The sequence below is a fragment of the Callithrix jacchus genome, chromosome 10, assembly GCF_049354715.1.
Source record: "Callithrix jacchus isolate 240 chromosome 10, calJac240_pri, whole genome shotgun sequence".
In the NCBI taxonomy this organism is placed as follows: Eukaryota; Metazoa; Chordata; class Mammalia; order Primates; family Cebidae; genus Callithrix; species Callithrix jacchus.
Genome location: NC_133511.1, coordinates 13,324,126 through 13,343,501, shown reverse-complemented (window position 1 = coordinate 13,343,501; position 19,376 = coordinate 13,324,126). Strand labels below are relative to the sequence as shown.

At 45.0% G+C, this 19,376-nt stretch overlaps 1 long non-coding RNA gene across 2 annotated transcripts in view; it reads left to right on the top strand.

Moving 5' to 3' along the window:
- LOC103796028 (uncharacterized) overlaps positions 1-19,113 on the top strand; it is a 46,807-nt gene extending 27,694 nt beyond the window's left edge. For both annotated transcript variants that reach the window (XR_013523056.1, XR_013523057.1), the window contains 3 exons: positions 15,276-15,416; positions 15,834-15,969; positions 17,394-19,113. This is a non-coding gene — a long non-coding RNA (uncharacterized LOC103796028). The remainder of the gene's footprint in view (positions 1-15,275; positions 15,417-15,833; positions 15,970-17,393) is intronic.
- Positions 19,114-19,376: the final 263 nt, after the last annotated feature.

Sequence of the window (19,376 nt, the reverse complement as noted above, 5' to 3'; positions counted from 1 at the left end):
CCTGACCATTCCTTTTTAGTTTGTTTGCAGACATGTTTATAATGCCCCCTCCTGAAATGCTGGTGTTCCCCAGGCCCTGTCCATGGCCTTTCCTCACTCCACATTTTCCATTTGGGTGGTTGTATCATTTCCATTGTGTTGATTACCATCTCCATTCATGGCTGCTAAACTTCTACCTCTTGCTTAGCTCTCTCTCCCAAGTCCTAGTTATATTTCCAACTCCCGACTGTATACCTGAATGCCCTATGTATACCTGAGATGCCTCAACGTCAGTAAGCCTACAAATGGAATCTTTGTTTCTCTCCACCCCAAACCCCTTCCTCCCAGTTTCCCTCTGTTTGTGAATGGCACCATCCTCTACCTGGTCATGTCCATCTACTCTGTTCCTCTCATCCTCCACATACTCAGGTGACCAAGCCACGTAAGTGCTGTATCCTCAATAGCATGTGTGTTTCTTCTTTTCTCTCCCTCTTCTTGCAGTTGCTTTAGTTCAGGTCCTGCCATCTCTTGCTCGGGCTCTTTGCAATAGTCTCCCATGTAGCCCTCCACCTCCAGTTTCTCTCCCGTCTCATTCATTCTCTATGAAACGATACGGGTGACCTATCTGAAAGTAGAATGCCTTCCCCTCAACATCAATGATCCCCACAATCTACAGGCTAATTCACAAGCCCCTCAGCATGGCACGTAAGGATCTCATGACCTGGCCTGTGTCCTACGTTCCCGTCTCATCTTCCCTGGTTTTCCTCATGCAAACCTTGGTCCCACCCACAGCAACTCTTGGAATCCCCAAAAGAGTTTTATGTCTTTGTGCCTTTACTAGTAGTAAAGGCCAGGAAATGTCCTTTTCCTTTTTGTCCACTAGCAGGGCACTGACTTATCTTACTACATTCCACTTTACAATCTGGTTTGTGAAACGTTTCCAGCCTTCCCAGAGGGAATCTCTCCATCGTGCCTTGTACACATACACCAGTTTATTGCATATATCAATTTACATGTGACTGCAAGTTCCCTGGGTCACACTCATCTTTGGGCCCGTTGAATCAAACACAATGCCAGAATGCCAGGCACATGGTAGGCTCTCTGTGCATGGCTGTTTGGTTTTGCAGGCCTGCAGTGAGGGGTGTGCTATGAGGCTACAGAAGAATGAGCTCTGTGGTTAGATGCCCTTGAATGCGAATCCCTACTCCCCTCTTATCAGCTATGGGACCTTGGACAATACTGTAACACGTCAATGACTGTAACTTCACCAAACTTTGGTTTTCATATCTGAAAATAAGATAATAACAGTGTTCATCTCATGGTATTGTTGGAGGATTAAATGAGATAATGCAAGGAAATGTTAGTGCTTGCACAATAAATACTAGTTATTTTCTCATTTGGGTGGGCAGCAGGGAGACGAACCAGCTGAGTAGATAGAGGTGATTTCTGGTGGGAGGAAAGAACGCTGAGGGTAGGATTTGTTGTATTGTATGCCAATCAGAGGCCAGAAAAGACCGTTGTTACATATCTATCATGTGCTGCACACTTAATGATGTTATCTAATTTAATCTTTACCACAATCTCACGAGTTTGTATTTCTATTTTATTTTACTAAAAATAAAAAATACAGTTCAGAGGGGTAGAGTACATTTCTCTAGGTCCCCCAGCTTGTAACAGTGAAGCCAAGACTTGAGTTCACATCTGAGTGACTCAGGAACTTGTGCTCTCTCTGCCACACCCCTGGCCTGTGACCCAGGAGTGCTCAGACAGAAGGGCCTGAGGCAGAGACACCAGAACTAAACAGCAGGTCTCAGGACTCTAGCTATGCCCAGGGATCTCAGCACATCTTCAAGCTCTGGGAACTCTCTCTCTTCCCTCTGCACCTGCACACCATCTGATTTCTCCAAAGAGGTCCCTGGTAATGACTCAGCTGGGTGCTGTCCAGCCCCACCTTCCAGACGCAGTGGGAGAGACTGCTGAGGTAGATAATGTCTTTTAAAATGTAATTTATTTTAATGCACTGCTGTATTGTTACTAACATGTGCCTGTTGTGTGTGCCTCTGAGGCAGCTGATTATAGAAGCTTCTTAAAGAAAATGTCTAAACCCAGGCACCTGTTACTTTTCTGAATAAATGGGATGGGGTTTAAGCCATCTGGCCAGGGGCTGGCATTTGTGGCCTCAGTGCCTGTAGTTGGGATCCCAGTCTTCCGAGAAAGTGTCAGGAAGCTGATCCCTAATCCTGCAGGAGCAGCATTGAGGATCTTCTGTGCCGAGGATCGCTCTGTTCCCATGCTTCCTGCACCCCACAGCCTTGGCATGGTGGAACAAAGGTGCCAACATCTGCATGGGAATTTCTGTGTGTATGTGGGCAGATTTGTCATATTATGAAAAAGACAGTTCAGAAGAAAGCAAAAAAGAAGACTAGTAATAAGTATTCTTCAGGGTAGGTGACTAGGGAGTCTTGTAACAGATTGCTGGCATCTGGGGACAGAGGGTCAAGTCACAACTCAACCCTCATCTGACTGGTATACAGAGAAAGTGCTTAATATGCTTAGGTAGGAGCTCCACGTACTGTCTTCCAGTTCTGACATTCATCTCCCCTTCCCTTCCCTCCCACAACAAAGCTGTCACTGAGGGGTTCCACTGGGTTCCCTGCAGGGAGCCACCCTTCCTCCTCCTCTCTGTCACTCAAGCCTCACTTCAGTGTTCCTGCTCCAAAGGCAAGCGTGTGACCCACCTCTGCCCCATGTGCCTTTCAGATTTCTAAGGGCCACAAACCAAATCTTAAGGCAGCTTCCTCATTTTTTAATAGGATCATGGGGGAAAAAATCAATCTACACATCTGATATTAAGAAATTCTCTTTGTTGAGCATGGTGGCTCATGACTGTAATCCCAGCACTTTGGGAGGCTGAGGTGGGCAGATCATTTGAGGCTAGGAGTTTGAGTCCAGCATGGCCAACATGGTGAAATCCTGTGTCTACTAAAAATGCAAAAGTTAGGTGAGTGTGGTGGTACATGCCTGTGATCTCAGCTACTCAGGAGGCTGAGGTGGGAGGATTGCTTGAACGGGGAGGCGGAGGTTACAGTGAGCTGAGATTGTGCCACTGCACTCCAGGCTGGGCAACAGAGTGAGACTGTCTCTCAAAAAATGAAAAAAAAGAAAAGAAAAGAAATTTCTTTTTGAGTCTGTTGGCTTGGAGAGGCCCTTCTGGGACAGGAAGTCAAAGGTCTTTTGTGCTGTTGTGTGATGTGAGGCCTTTGGAGTATGTGTGTCTAAGTGCAGTGACTAGTGCATTTAATAAGCATTGGGTGGAAAAAAAATTATTTTACCAAAAAGACACATGCACACATATGTTCATCATAGCAGTTTACTATTTGCTATATTCACAATAGCAAAAACATGGAATCAACCAAGGCACCCATTAATGGTGGATTGGATAAGGAAAATGTGGTACATATATACCATGCATACTGTGCAGCCATAAAAAGAATGAAATCATTTCCTTTGCAGGAATATGAATACAGCTAGAGGCCATTACCCTAAGCAAATTAACAGGAACAGAAAACCAAATATCTCACGTTCTCACTCACAAGTGGGAGTTAAACATGGGTACTCATGGACATAGAGATGGCAGCAGTAGAAACTGGGGACTACTAGACAGGGGAGGAAGAGAGTGGGCAAGGGTTGGAAACCGTCAGGTACTATGCTTAGTACCTGTGTGATGGGTCATTCGTACCCCACACTTCAGCATTATGCAACATACCCAGGTAGCAAACCTGCACACAGGCCCCTTGAATCTAAAATTAAAGTTTAAATTATAAAAAAATAAAGAAAAGAAATAGTGGAGAGACAAGGGAAGCCCTTGCTTTCCTCAGGAGAGACATGCAGAGTGGAGAGAGCACTGAGCCTTGCTTGGGTCCTAGTCTCTGCCTTGCTGACCCTGACCTTCTGGGACTAGGAAATCTGAAGTTCAATGAATATCATGGCCTTGGTGCAGCCCAGGTTATCGTTTTGCTTTAGGTCCAGCTGTGATATCCAGGTCCTTCCCATCCGTCATCAATCCATCAGCCCATCTTTCTGTCCATCTTTCCATCCATCTGGACTTATACCTTTTCCAAATTAGTAAAAAAACCTGCCATCCTCAGGAGAGTCTGAACTTTGACGAAGGTTGTAAGGCTCTTCAGCCCACCCCCTCCAGCCTTATCTCTGCTGACTGTCTTCTTCATGGTCTTCATCCTGTTGAAAAGGCCATGTTATGACCTCCCAGATGAGGCACATGGTGACCCACCACCTCACACTCTTCGCGACCCCTCTACCATGCCCATCTCCCACTGGCTGTGTCCAGGTAAATGTCCCTTCTCATCTGTGCTTCCTTAGCATCTTCAGTTTACCCCAGGAAGACACCTGTCAGGTAAGGCCACGAGTATCATCTCAGATTAGACAGGTCTGCTCATGGTCCATGTCCCTGGGTTTTAGCAATTAAAAAAAAAATAACACAAAATGCTTGTCCAAAATGGCAAGAAACACTTTATTCAAGATTATTGCAACAGGGAAGAGAGAGTAAACTCAACTCCAAATGCAAAAGGGAAAAGTGGGGATTTATAGCCAATGACAGGGGGAGGAAGTAGATGGAAAATCACTAAGAGGAACTTGGTTAGGTCTCCAGGGTGTGGAGAAGAGAAACTTGATTAGATTTCAAGGCTGGAGAGTTCTCAATAAACTGGCTCAGCAGGATTATTTGCTAAAACTGGAGTCAGGTGGCCAAGGATGGGGGCTCATTGGAGCCTGAACAATGTTTGGTCGAGGAGGGAGTCCTTGCCATGGATGGAGCAGGAAGCTGGTGCAGTGGTTGAGGTCAGTCCTTGGCATCCATCATGGGGCCATCCAGGTGGCTGGAACCTCCTGCACAATCCTGATCAATGGGTATCCCTAAAAATGGCAGAGCCTCTGCCCATGCAGAAGCCTCATACACTGATCCGTATTGGTTATGGGTACCATAGCGGCTCTGGAGTGAGAGGGGATACATTTATTTTTCCCTTCATGCATCAGTTGAGCCTGGCTTCATGGCCAACCTACCCCTGTCAGAGCTCTGCATTCAGGCAGGGTCGCCTGAGTTAGCCCATATCCAGCCATTCTACAAGTCTAGGCTTCCTTCCCAATGACAAAGGGTGTGAAAGTGGGAAATCCCAAGGAGGCATTTTGGGAAGGGTTGTGGAGAGGGAGGCAGACAATACTGCTCCCGGGTGGCCTGTGTTGGCTGGGAAACGTGTTTTTTCATTACAGGTTTCCTAGGCCTTGGAGCTTATCTCCCTTGTCCAGGTAGAATTTCAAAGCCTGCTGGAGCAGAGAATCCTGGGACCGAGGCAGGAACATGTCATAGGTTTTTATGGCAGAGTCATCCTTGGAATTTTAATTACCTTATCATCATCACACTATTATATATTTACCTATCCTAATGATGAGATTACACATTCAATTAGTATGTAATTACTAGTTCTATTACTTAAAGAAAAATACTTGGGGATAATTACACAATTATGAAATACAATTAGAAAATGACATATCATTAAATGTAGAAAAGCTTTTGAAACACTCCTCCAACCCTCCCACCCCACCCTCCTGTGCAAAAGATTTCTTATATTTATTCTCTCTCCTCTTTCTCTTCTTCAAGTACAAGTGCAGCCCAGTCTGGTCCAGTGTGATCAAGGGGTGGGTATTTCGCTGGAGAGCACAGGACATTGTATCTGAGAGATGCAACCCCTTATGGCCTCTTGGGGATTTAGGGACAGCTCAACTTTGGAGACTCTGCCTGAGGTTCTGGAACCACAGGGCATTTCTGCAGGCCCTAGGTGATAGTTATCCAACCTTCCCTGCTACCCCATCTGCTGGGAGTTCAGTAAGGGAGGGAGCAGGGCGGGGCCTGGCAATTCCAGGGGCTGAATGTTGTAGGCTGAGCTCCCAAGAGGCCCCAGAGGCAGGCAGATGATCAGAGGCTGTCTCACACGTGGCTACAGTGTTTCACCATTTTGATAACACTTTCGCATTTCCCAGCTCCTTCAATCCTGAGCACCATCTCATGAGATAGGGAGATGGTTAAGTGTTCTTATTCCCTTTCTTGGAACTCCCTCTTCCTTTAATCTCTGTCTCCACTTCTGGTTTTTGTCTTTAGTTCTCTGATTGCCCATCTCAGTCTTCTTTGTGGCTTCTTTTTCATCCTCAGCTTACAGATTGTTTTATTGCTCTCCAGACTTCCATCCTCTTCTGTTTTTTGTTTGTTTTTTTCCTCTCTCTCCGGCAGTTCAAATGGGATGGAGGGGCAGGTATGAGGAGGGTGTGTGAGAGCAGGGAAGGAGCCAGATGGTGCCAAGAAGCCCTGGTGGCAAAGCCTGGCCCCTGCAGATACGTCGTTCTCCTTTCCTCCAGGCCATATAGTTGATAGTATCTCCCCCAGGCTTCACCGCTGCTCTGTGTGGCATATGATTATGGGCTGAAGTAAGGCACTCTGGTGCCAGGCTTGACCTGTAAGACTTCCCTCTCAATGCTTCCCTTTCTCTTTACCCATGTGCGGGCTGTACGTTGCTGTCCAGGATAACCTTTGAAATGGCTTTGAAGCAGACAGGGACCCCACCATCTCTGGAGCAGAGTGCTCATTGTCACTCGCCTTGCCACTGTTTAGAGTTTATATGATAAGAAAAATTTTGCTGGGTGCAGTGGCTCAAGCCTGTAATCCCAGCACTTTGGGAGGCTGAGGCGGGTGGATCACGAGGTCAAGAGATCGAGACCATCCTGGTCAACAAGGTGAAACCCCGTCTCTACTAAAAATACAAAAATTAGCTGGGCATGGTGGTGCGTGCCTGTAGTCCCAGCTACTTGGGAGGCTGAGGCAGGATAATTGCTTGAACCCAGGAGGCGGAGGTTGTGGTGAGCAGAGATGGTGCCATTGCACTCCAGCCTGGGTAACAAGAGCGAAACTCCATCTCAAAAAAAAAAAAAAAAAAAAAGAAAAGAAAAAGAAAAATTTCATTGTATTAAATTACGAAAACATTTCTCTGTTTATCTGATATGACAGACCCTTATAGATGAAAACAGCCTGCTAGTAGGAAATACATTCTGGACCACAAGATTGGAATTGGTAATATTTTCGTGTTTTCCTCTGGCAGGTCCAAATAGGAAGCCAACTTATGAAAGTTGTGTAGTCTAGTGGATGTCACGGTGGCCTCCCTAATATCCACTCTCCCTTCACCTGGTAATTATCGCAGTTTTGCCCAAGCCTTGCCCACCCAGCACATGTAGTTGAGGGGCTGCTACCACCCTCAGCTTCAAGGTTGGGCTTAAAGGGCCTAAGAGTAACCTCACTCCCTTGGCTTTTGGAATCCAGGCCAATGTGAATTGAACTAGTCCTGGCCTCAGGACTAGCCCAGGAAAAGCTTTGACCCAATTTTGTCTAATGAGACGGGAGTCCAAGTTTATTGGGATCCTCTTGGAAAGAGACTTCTTCACTCTGAAGAACGCTGTAGAAACTATGTTGCAGATGCCTTCAGAATTCTGAAAACAGAAGGCAAAGATCCAGATCGTGTCCAAGCAGAAAGCATGGGGAGCACACCCTGAACCTCAGACTCAAGAGCCCTGGCCCCTGGAGAGCTGTGTTCCTGCTGGGACTTATCCATTTCCTCTGCTTGCTGTACTTCCATGCTCACTGAGCATACCAGCTTAGCGTGCTTTTGGCTACAGTTACCAGAAAACCTGACCCAACTCAACTGAAAATAGTAACAGAAATTTATTTGATCATATAACTGAAAAAAAAAGGCCAGGGTTGGAAGATGGCTCGGACTTGGCACTGGCTTGATTTATCTGAGATGCTCTCAGCACGTTGTCTGTTCCGTAGGCTGCTGTTAAGGTAGCTGTAGCAACGCCAGGCTTCCTGGCCAAAGACGAGGTCCACAGACTGGAGGTTACAGCAGCCAGGCTGATGGACGTTTTAGGCTTTCTCAGCCTCCTCAGGCACAGACATCTCATTTTATTCCCACAGTGAGCTCTTCACATTCATTGTGCCTGCATAGTACTATTTAGTTCTCAGGAGGGTGGCTGCATTTTTCTATTTTCAAGTTCTTAGGCAGAATGGGCATCTTGCTCTTGCTTCCATGCATGGCCAACACAGGTTAGATTCTCTCTCTGACTGATCTCATCCTCTCCTGTGGTTTAAGCTGTCACTTGTCCATTGATGACCCTGGCCTTACAACGACAGGGTGGACTCCTCTCCAGGATCTTTCCCATCTTCTCTGGTTCAACAGCTATTGGGCAGCTCTCTGTGTACACTGAGCAAGAACTTCAAACACAGAGTGTCCAGATGGGGGACTCCTCATCTGCTCTTATGCAAGCATTTTCTAACTTGGGTAGTGGGGCTTCTGTGTATGTAGTTACCCAAGCTTAAGTCCTTGACACCGTCTTTGCCTCTTCCCTGGCTTTTCCCGGCATGTTTAGTAGTTTACAAAGTTCTCTGATGACGTTTTCTAAATAAGTTTCTAATTGGTCTTCTCTTCAGTGTCTCAGTGGTCATAATCTAAGCTCAACCTCTTCTTATGTTTTACCTGGACTATGGAAATAGTTTCCTAACTTGTCCCTCTGCCTCCAGTCTTGCTTTTCTCAATTCCATTTTGTGGAAAACCCATAGGTTGGCCTTCCTGTGATACAAATGTTCATTCTTTGGCTTACAGTCCCTTCGTTGGCTCTGCATTTCTGCTAGAGAATCAGATATAAATTCCTTAGGCTGACATTCAAAGTTGTTCACATCCGGCCCTGACTCCAACCTCTTCTTCCACTCTGACGTCCCTGACACCTGACTTCCCAGCCATGCTGACTTAGTCACTCCTCTCTGAGTACATGCTACTGCATCATGGCTAGGGACTTTTCTACATGCTTAATAACTTCCTGCCTAAGAGATTCTTTCTCCACTCCCTTTAACTCATGTCCTCCTCCTAAGTCTTTATGCCCTTATAAGTGGATCAGTGCATATCTTTTCCCTCCTCAGTGCACCCTCTTTCACCCTTCCTCTTGCAGTGAGAAGCTTCCTACTCCACTCCCCACCACTTACACATACCTTCCACAGACTCACCTCACTCCACTGCCATTATTTGCTTCTATGTCTGTTTCCTACACTGGATGATAAATACCTTTCAGTCATTCTATCAGCTCATGTTTATTAAACACTGAGCATGTGCCAGACACTGTGTGGGTGCTGGGGACAAAGAGATAAACCATGTTAGTTAAGGCTCATATGCTGCTTACTACATGCTAGGGACTACCCAAAGCTCTCTAGATGTATTAGCTTAAAGGGCAATAATTTATGGGGAGTCTTGAGAGACAATGTGACCTGTGTTGGCCACATATGAGGCAAGAGTGAGGTACCCATTCTTCTCCCAAGAACTTGGAAATAAGGGAAATACAGTCACACTTTTAAGAATTAAATATAATACACAGGCACAATTATTTTTGTCATCTACTTGGTGGGAGAGGCAAGGCTTGAATTCAGGTCTTTAAACTCTAAATCTTATGTCCTTTCTGCTATGTCACACCTGTTTCACTCAACCTTTTTCCAGCTTCCTCACCTGTCACAAGGTAGTAGTGATAATACCTTGCTTTTTACCTCATTTGGTTTGTGAAGAAGATCTAGTACAATGGTGATAACGCCTTGCAAACTGTAAAAGCTCCGTACAAATGCGAATTGTCTATACATGAATCTATTCATCTACACGCACATCTATATACGCATCTAGGGAGCCTTATTTAACATTTATTTTTGCTTAAAATAAGACATCTCTTAATGTCACTCAACCTCTAGTGTTCTGAATTGTACAAGAAATGCTGTTGCCCCCATGGGGTTGAGAGTCTTTGGTCGTTTTCTGATAGCTCTTGTCATCTGAGGCTTAGATCATTTATAATTAAGTAGGTCATTTGAACCTGCCTTCCTGGAAAAGTTTTGGTTTCCTCTTTACTCTTTCACCTTTGTATGCACCCCCAAGCCTTTCCATCTCTTCTTCAGGCAAAATTATGCCAAATACACAATTTCTGATTCTTTCCATGGGAGGAGAAAGAGGAGCTGAGATCTGCTGGAGGTTGACCAGAAGGCCCTTCCTAGGGCCTTACCTAGAGCTGGTTCCTCCTGACTTCCATTCACACATTCAGCCCTGGGTTAGAAAACTTTTTAGGCTCAGAGGCAGAACTCTGATTTCCCCAGGTGGCAGAATGAGGCAGCAGGCAGGTCTGCTGGGTTCCTTATCCCTGCAGGAAAGGCATCAACTTCAGTGACAGCCCAGTAGTCTGGGGGCCACTGCACCCCATGAAGGCTCCTAGAGAAACCTCAAACTCAGGGCAGAGAGAGATAGGCTCATCTCTTGGTATTGGCAGAGGGTGGGGTGGAGGGGGTGCAGGTATATAGAGAGGGTCTCTTCTTATCTTATAAAAACACAGACTCAGTCTCATCTGATGCAGTTCAATTGGCTGGAAAATGATGGAAAGTTTAACAAGCTCGGCCTGGGGGCAGCGAAGAGGGAGCACAGGTCATGCCCAGCATCACTCCTTCCCTTCAGGGCAGGCTGGGGGGCCAGTTCTTTCCCTGGCATTTGGCTGTGGATTCTAGAGAGCTTCTGACTTTGTGGGCTTTAAGCTGGCTTCCCACAGTGACCCTCAGATATATATATTTTTTATTATACTTTATGTTCTGAGGTACATGTGCAGATCTTGCAGGACTGTTGCATAGGTACACACATGCCATGGTGGTTTGCTGCCTCCATTGCCTTGTCATGTAAATCAGGCATTTCTCCCAATGTTATTGCTCCCCAACTTCCCCATCCCCCACTATGCCTCCCCTAGCTCCCCACCCCACAACAGACTCCAGTGTGTGACGTTCCCCTCCCTGTGTCCATATGTTTTAATTGTTCAACACCTATGAGTGAGAACATAATGGTGTTTGGTTTTCTGTTCTTGTGTCAGTTTGCTAAGAATAATGGTTTCCAGATTCATCCATGTCCCTACAAAGGACATGAACTCATCATTTTTATGGCTGCATAGTATTCCATGGTGCATATGTACTACATTTTCCTTGTCCAGTCTATCATCAATGGGCATTTGTGTTGGTTCCAGGTCTTTGCTATTGTAAATAGTGCCACAGTGAACATACCTGTTTATGTGTCATCATAATAGAACAATTTATAATTCTTTGTGTATTTATCCAGTAATGGGATTGCTGGTTCAAATGATATTTCTATTTCTAGATCCTTGAGGAATTGCCACACTGTTTTCCACAATGGTTGAACTATTTTACACTCCTACCAACAGTGTTAAAGTGTCCCTGTTTCTCTACATCCTCTCCAACATCTGTTGTCTCCAGATTTTTTAATGATCACCATTCTAACTGGCGTGAGATGGTATCTCAATGTGGTTTTTATTTGCATTTCTCTAATGACCAGTGATGATGAGCATTTTTTCATGTTTCTTGGCCACATAAATGTCTTCTTCTGAAAAGTGTCTGTTCATATCCTTTTAAGCAAAAAGAACAAAGCTGAAGGCATCATACTACCTGACTTCAAACTAGACTATAAGGCTACAGTAATCAAAACAGCATGGTACTGGTACCAAAACAGATGTAGACCAATGGAAAAGAACAGAGGCCTCTGAAGTAATGCCACACAGTTACAATGATCTGACCTTTGACAAACCTGACAAAAGCAAGCAATGGGGAAAGGATTCCATGTTTAATAAATGGTGTTGGGAAAACTGGCTAGCCATGTGCAGAAAGCTGAAACTAGACCCCTTCCTTATACCTTACACAAAAATTAACTCCAGATGGACTAAAGATTTAAACATGAGACCTAACACCATAAAAACCCTAGAAGAAAACCTAGGCAACACCACTCAGGACATAGTCATAGGCACAGGACCACTCTCAAACAGAAGATGCTTTTGGCATAACCAAAAGCAATGGCAACAAAAGCCAAAATAGACAAATGGGATCTAATTAAACTTAAGAGTTTCTGCACAGCCAAAGAAACAATCATCAGAGTGAACTGGCACCAACAGAATGGGACCCTCAGAAGTATTAAGGGAGTTCTCCCATCTTCCATTTTCTACCTTCAGGTTTTCATTTTCTAAAAGTTTTGTTTTTTTAACAATTGCCATGGCAGCAGCTCCGAGTGTGTCAAAGACAACAAAGAGTCCAGGAGTCTCCTTGGAATAGAAATCATCCTAAATTGCAGATCCAATCCCATCATTTGCTCCTCTCCTGCTCCTCCCACACTGAGGAATCTCGAGATACCTTTAGGAGATATCCAAACTCCTTACTGCGCCTGCAATCCAGCACTCAGCCATGGCCTCCTTTTTCAATCTCTTTGCTCACTAGTCCTCCCTCTTGTCCTCTGTTTCAGCTAAACTGAGCTTCTCTCAATGGCACAGGCTATGGCAGTGTTTGTCCTTCCTAGAGTGTAGGGCAAGCAGCCTGGACAGCTATTCCTTACCCCATCCCCTGGTCAGCTCCTCTTCCTTCTGTTCAGACATGGCTTCCTCCAGGAACTGCCTCCTGCCATGGGCATTGGGTCTTCCCTGCTCTCTTTACATGCTCAATACCTCAACTTGTGTGTGGCTAAGACAACATATCAGGTGTTTTAAGATCACAAATTTGCTTGTTTACTTCCCCATTAAAACAATTCTAATAGGACAGGGGCTGCTGAAACCCTTGACACTTATTAAATGCTGGATGAATGGAAACCTGTTCACTTTGGAGCTCTCCGGGCTTCTGGGGGAGCCACAAGGTGGTGGCTACTAACATTTGTACTTTCTAGTGGGGTGGTGCTTAGTTTCACCCCCCTTTTCTCTGACATCTGACTCCTATAATTGCTTTGCACACACAAAGCCACTGTGTTGCCAGAGGGAACTCCAGCCTCTTCAGGGGCTCTTGGAAGGTCTGAAATTCAGCATTTTTGTTTTGTCTCTCAGTATTTGTGTGAACAAGGCACCCTCGGGAGGGCATTGCTTCTAGGCTTCAGAATAATGGCTTGCAGAGACTCCCTAGGGCAGGCTTGAAAGAGAACAACTCAACTTGATTTTTTTGCTAACTGATGTTTTTCTGCTTCTAGCAGTTGATGAAACCTTTCCAGTTCTGCAGTGAGATCTGTGGGGAGAGTGGTCCTGTGGCTACCCAAAGGCTACCCCATTGGCCGAGCTTCTGAGCAGGGAGGGGCGGGCTGGGAGGACACAGGGCTGGCTCTGTAGCTCACAGCCCTTCTGCTGGGGTGGGGCTGGTAGCAGGTGTGGGGATGAAACAGCTGTTCCCCTTGGCAAGTTTGGGAAATAAAACACTGTTATGGTGCAGACCAAGATGAGAGGCCACTGTGGAAATTTCAAAGCCAGTCCCTGAAGTAGGTAGGCAAGGTCGGCCTAGGGTGGCAGCTACTTGAAGCAATTCATCCCCTGAAACTCATGGTGCTGGCCTCCCTGGGTCGTGTCCCTTAGGATGTTAAAGTGGGTAACTTTGAGCCCTAGGCCTTTGCAGGCAGCAAGGTTACCATGTGCTTGGTTTTGAACTGAACAGTCTGGTGGAAAAAATACTGAACATATAAAGATTTGTTTCCTGCTTTTGAGACTGGAGTATAGTGGTGTGACCTTGCCTCACTGCACAACTTCTAGCTCCCAGGTTCAAGAGATTCTCCTACCTCAGCCTCCCACGTAGCTGGGATCACAGGTGCCCACCACTATGCCCGGCTAGTTTTTGTATTTTTAGTAGAGATGGGGTTTTGCCATATTGGCCAGGCTGGTCTCAAACTCCTGACCTCAGGTGATCGACCCACCTCGGCCTCCCAAAGTGCTGGGATTACAAGTGTGAGCTACTGTGCCTGTCCCATCCTGTTTTTTCTTTTTTTTTCAAATCAAGACAGGATTTTATTTTGCATGATGTGGCTTCTGTATATACAACCGGTGTCTTCAAATGCCAAATATAAACTGTAGTGGTAATAGTTGCCAATTTGCTGTCCATCTCTGTCTTTTTGGTTTGGCGTGCACATATTATATCAAGAGTGACGGGTATTTTTTGTTGTTGTTGAGAACCATCTGTCACCTCTAACAGGAAAGGCATAAAAACCCTACAGCAAATTCTTCCTTCTAATAATCACTTGCTGGTGATAGTGGGACTTGTGAATTCCAAATGTTGATATTTGGAACCAAGTATTTGTGGTGCGTTGTTAAGAATGTCCTCTATGTATCTTTATTAAATAATAATAAAGTTAATTATTGGTGAGGAAATAAGAGATGAATAAAGGAAAAGAGAATTCTGCTCTGTCTTCTTCAGGGGAGAGAGAAGAGCTCTGGGTCTGGGAATTAGAACTGGGAAGTTCTCCTGGAGGCAGAGATCAGAGATCTGCAAGAGGTAGGGAAGACTCGGTAAAGGGATGAGTAAGACAGGTTCTGGAGAAAGCCCTTTGGAGGCAGGAGGAGAGGTCAGGGCAGGCCTAGACTGGGAGAAGAAGATAGAATGATTTCCTAAGCAGGGAAATAAGAACTAGATGGAGGTCATAAACAGAGATGGTTCCCTCACTCAACAACCTTCATGCTATGGGTAGGATATTAGGGACCTTCAAGACTGGCCTTCCTTCCTTCTTGTCTTCCTTCATCTCTTTGTTTTTTTTCTTTTGTTCCTTCTTTCCAGAGGAGGAAACAAGCCTAGAAACTTGAAGAGCAGCCTGAAGTCACACAGCTGATTAGTGAAAGTCAGCAGAAAGCTGGCTGTGTCTCTGATGAGGTTGTGAGTAGGGGTGGGTGAGAGGATGGTTCGAGGAAGCATCAAAAAGTGATATTTGAGTTTGGTGAGGAATGTCCAGGCAGGCAGAAGAAAAGCAGGGCTTTTAGAATAGGATTGGTATTGCTTCCTTCTACATTCCTGGCCTCCTTTAAGTTCTGAGGTTTTCTAGAAATAATGAAAATACTTCTTGCTTTTGGTAACTTGGGGAATTTTCTTAAGAAGAGAAAATTAAGCAACTCTGAAGGGGAAAAAAAGACTTCTCAAGATGGGCTCAAAGGAATACATTTAGACCTAGGTTTATACAGCTTATAGGAGCTACATATCCTATCATGTACGTCCGGAGGCCTAGTGGGTTGAATGGTGATCCCCCACTGGAAAACACATATTCATGTCCATATTCCCGGAAATGTGAATGTGACTTTATTCGGACAAGGGGTCTTTGCAGACATAGTTAACTTAAGGATCTCAAGATGAGGTCATTCAGGGTGGTTCCTGAATCCAATGACAGGTGTTCCTGGAAGAGAAAGACAGAGGATGATTAGAGATGCAGGCACGTAGAAGAAGGAAGGCCACATAAAGATGGGAACAGGGATGGAAGTGATGCCACCAGAAGTCAAGCAGTGCTTTGAGCTACCAGAAGCTGGAAGAGGTAAGGGAGGGAGGGTCCTCCTCCTTGATACTGGACTTCCAGCCTCCCAAACTGTGAGAGAAATATATATATATGTGTGTGTGTATATATATATATATACACACACACACACACACACACACACTTTTTTTAGAGACAGGGTCTTACTTTGTCACCCAGTCTGGAGTGCAATGGCATGGTCGTAGCTCACTGTAACCTCAAACTCCTGGGTTCAAGCAATCTTCCCACCTCAACTTCTTGAGTAGCATGAGCTACATGCCTGGCTAATGTTAAAAATATTTTGTTAGAGGTGGGGTCGCCCGGGCTGCCATCTGCTGTCCTAGAAATGGCAACTCTAAGAAATAAATGTAAGACGGGCCCATCTATTTTTTTCTTTACTGTTTTTTCCCTTTGGATTCTTGTTTCTCTTCTTCCTAGGTTTCAGGACCAGCATGTCTAAATCAAACCCTCTCTGAACATCCAGATTCTCTGGAGTAAAGATTCAGCATTTCAGGAGGCAGCAATAAATCGTGGTAGAGAGTGCAGGTTCTGAAGTCACATTGTGCAATGTTGGGTGAGTTATTTATTCTGTGCCTTGATTTTCTTCAAACGTAAAATGGAAACATTAATTTTGCTTAACTTCCCAGAGTGTTGGTGAGGACTGAAAATATATGTGTGTCTACACACACACACACACACACACACACACACACACATACACACACAAAATTAATATTTAATAAAAAATAATGAAAAAATTTACATATTCAACATATGTTCCATATCATTATTTCTCCTTTGACAACATCAGATTATTACTAGGGTCATCACATAATTTTTTTTTTTTGAGATGGAGTTTCGCTCTTGTTACCCAGGCTGGAGTGCAATGGCGTGATCTCGGCTCACCGCAACCTCCGCCTCCTGGGCTCAGGCAATTCTCCTGCCTCAGCCTCCTGAGTAGCTGGGATTACAGGCACGTGCCACCATGCCTAGCTAATTTTTTGTATATTTAGTAGAGACGGGGTTTCACCAAGTTGACCTGGACGGTCTCGATCTTTTGATCTCGTGATCCACCCGCCTTGGCCTCCCAAAGTGCTGGGATTACAGGCTTTGAGGTGAAAGAGGGGTTATAATTATACTGTGATCAGACCCCTAAGGCAACAGGGAGATGGGGTCACCCTTGAGAGGGCCTATTTTTACATGTTGGGTTACAGAGGAGAGCATTAGGTTATCAGAAAGCCATGAAAGGCTTTCTATGTAAACAACTACTAAGATCTTTTAAAAACAACTCACTGGAAGAAAAAAAAAACAAACAAAAAAGGAAAATGTACTTGCATAAATTTGGCTATTCACGTTCTGCTCTGAGATAATCATAAATCTCACAAACTGAATGGTGAGGAAGTTCCCATTTGCCTGCATGGTTCATTCCTTTCTGTAATAATGTTAAACCATTATAACCTTAATATCATTGCTATGGGCTGAATGCTTATGCCCCCTCAAAATTCCTACATTGAAAACCCTTAAGTTGATGGTAGTAGGAGGTGAGGCCTTTGGGGGTAATTAGGTCCCGAGGATGGAGCCCTCATGAATGGAATTAGTGCCCTTATAAAAGAGACCCCTGAGAGCTGCCTTGTCCCTTCCACCAAGTGAGGGCATAATGGGAAGGTGTCATCTATGAACCAGAGAATGAGCCCTCTTCAGATGTCAAACCTGCAGGAGTCTTGACCTTGGACCTCGAAACTTCTAGAACTGTAAGAAATAAATTTCTGTGGTTTCTAAGTGACCAGTTTATGGTATTTTGTTATAGCTGCATGGGCAGACTAAGACATCAATTCACAAGCAGCATGGGCAAAGGCTGGGAAGTGTTAGTGAATGTGGAACCCTCTAGAGCAGGAGCTGGGGCTGAGGAGGACAAGAAGGTGGGTGCTCTAGCACCCTTCTCCCCCTGCCACCACCTGCAGGCTCAGAGCACCCCTCTCCCCTCGCCACCACCTGCAGGCTCCTCAGTGATACACTTCCTCCAGCCATGGACCCTTCAGACAAGAAATGTGCTGCTCCTGCGTTTCGACCCACTCTTTCTCTGCAAGAAGTGCCCAGAGAGCTCCAAGTGTTGAAAGGCAAGTGTCCTGTGGAGGTTTCCTCTGGACTCCTGGCTGCTTTTCAAAACATATATGAAAAGACTGTAATATATTTAACTTTGAATATTTAGCTAAACATCCTAGAATTTTGATATCAGAGGGGATGACTCACTGGCTACTCTGAAGTGCTTGGTCCACAATGAGCCATTTTCCATATTCGGTGAGTACACGTGCTGGATAGGCTGTTTCCATGAACCAAGCTGACAGTCTAAGAGCAAAAGGCATGGGTCCCTGTCTACCTGTTGAAACCCTCTTACAAAGACCACTGGGAAGCAATGCTCCCTCTTTCACGGCATGTTTATTAATGCTCAAAACAACGCTCCTTCTTTTATGGCATAAGGGAGCATTGTTTTGACAGAGATGCAGCGGTGGCTCAAAATGGGGAAGTTAATGAGTTTTTGTGATAGAGTGGTTGCGGGGTAGAAATTTGTAAGTGAGGTCTGGACTGGGGTTGGTCAGAATTTGTAAACAATGTGAACTTCTGGAATTGTCAGAGGTCTTGTCTCTAGAGCCTGAGTTCAGAGTCACTGCTGAACCCTTTTTCCCGTGGTCTTGGCATCAAGCCTCTGTGCATACAACACAACAATGTGCAGTTCTTAAAGTAGTTTGACCTTTGCTGGTGTTTCAGGGTATGGTTTGATACAATTGATCCATTTTGCAGGTCATAGTACAGTTCTGCACTTTGTAGTTTCAGTTGTATTTCTTACTTCTGTGGAAAGGAGAATTAAACTCCAAAGAAATGCCTCTCCTCTTATTTAGTCCAGGAACAAATTCCTAATGGAAGCAAGAATGAACACTTGTTTCCACCCGGAGTGTCCCTTTCGCTGCCACCTCATGCTCCACCAGAGAAAGTCTCAATCTTCTTGCTGAGTCAGGGATCTTCAGCAATCTGGCCTCCACCACTCACCACACCCGATCATCACTCACCACCTCCATGAACATAAGCCAACCTCCATCGCCATCACCCACCATCACCCTGCCCACTTCCATGGCCCACCCTTTCACCATCCTACCACTCCCTACCAGTACCACTTATTAAACAAGCACTGTGTGCCAGGAGCTGTGCTATGGGGGTTTGCCATGCTCATTTTATTCAATCTTCACTCCAGCTTTATGATGTAGATTAGTGGTTCTCAACTAGAAAGATACTGATGCCTGGCTTCTCGCCCAGAATTACTGAATCAAGTTATTGGATTAGGGCACAGGAATCTGTATCTTACAAATATTTCAAATGATTTTGATGCACAGATAACATTTGAGAACCACAGATGTAAACAATATTATCTTTGTTATACAGATGGGCCAAGGGAGAGGAGATTAAAAATGATTTCCCCTGCAATCCCAGGAAAGGCTATTTTGAAGATGTTTGGGGAATAGTCTTAAAGAACCAAGAGCAGCGGCTGGCGCAGTGGCTCATGCCTGTAATCCCAGCATTTTGGGAGGCCAAGGCAGGAGGATTGTCTGAGCCCAGGAGTTTGATACCAGCCTTGGCAATATGGTGAAATGCCATCTCTACCAAAATTATGAAAATTGGCTAGTCTCAAACAATAGATTAAAATTTTAAATACGAAAAAGAAAAATCAAGAAAAATTACTTCTGTTTAATGAACACCTAATCTATTGTTGATCTCATTTTATAGAGGAGGAGACTGAAGCCTAGAAAGGTTAGATCCATTTCCTAAGGTCGCACAGCTCATAAGGGGAGAAGCTGGGTTCAGAAGCAAATCCTCCTGACTGCACATGCTGTGCTCTTTCCTGGATACTGCAGTGGCCTCCAGGGAGCCCCTCTCAGGGCGGCCTCGTTGTTTCTTTGTTATACAGACACCCTGACCATATTTCAGCTT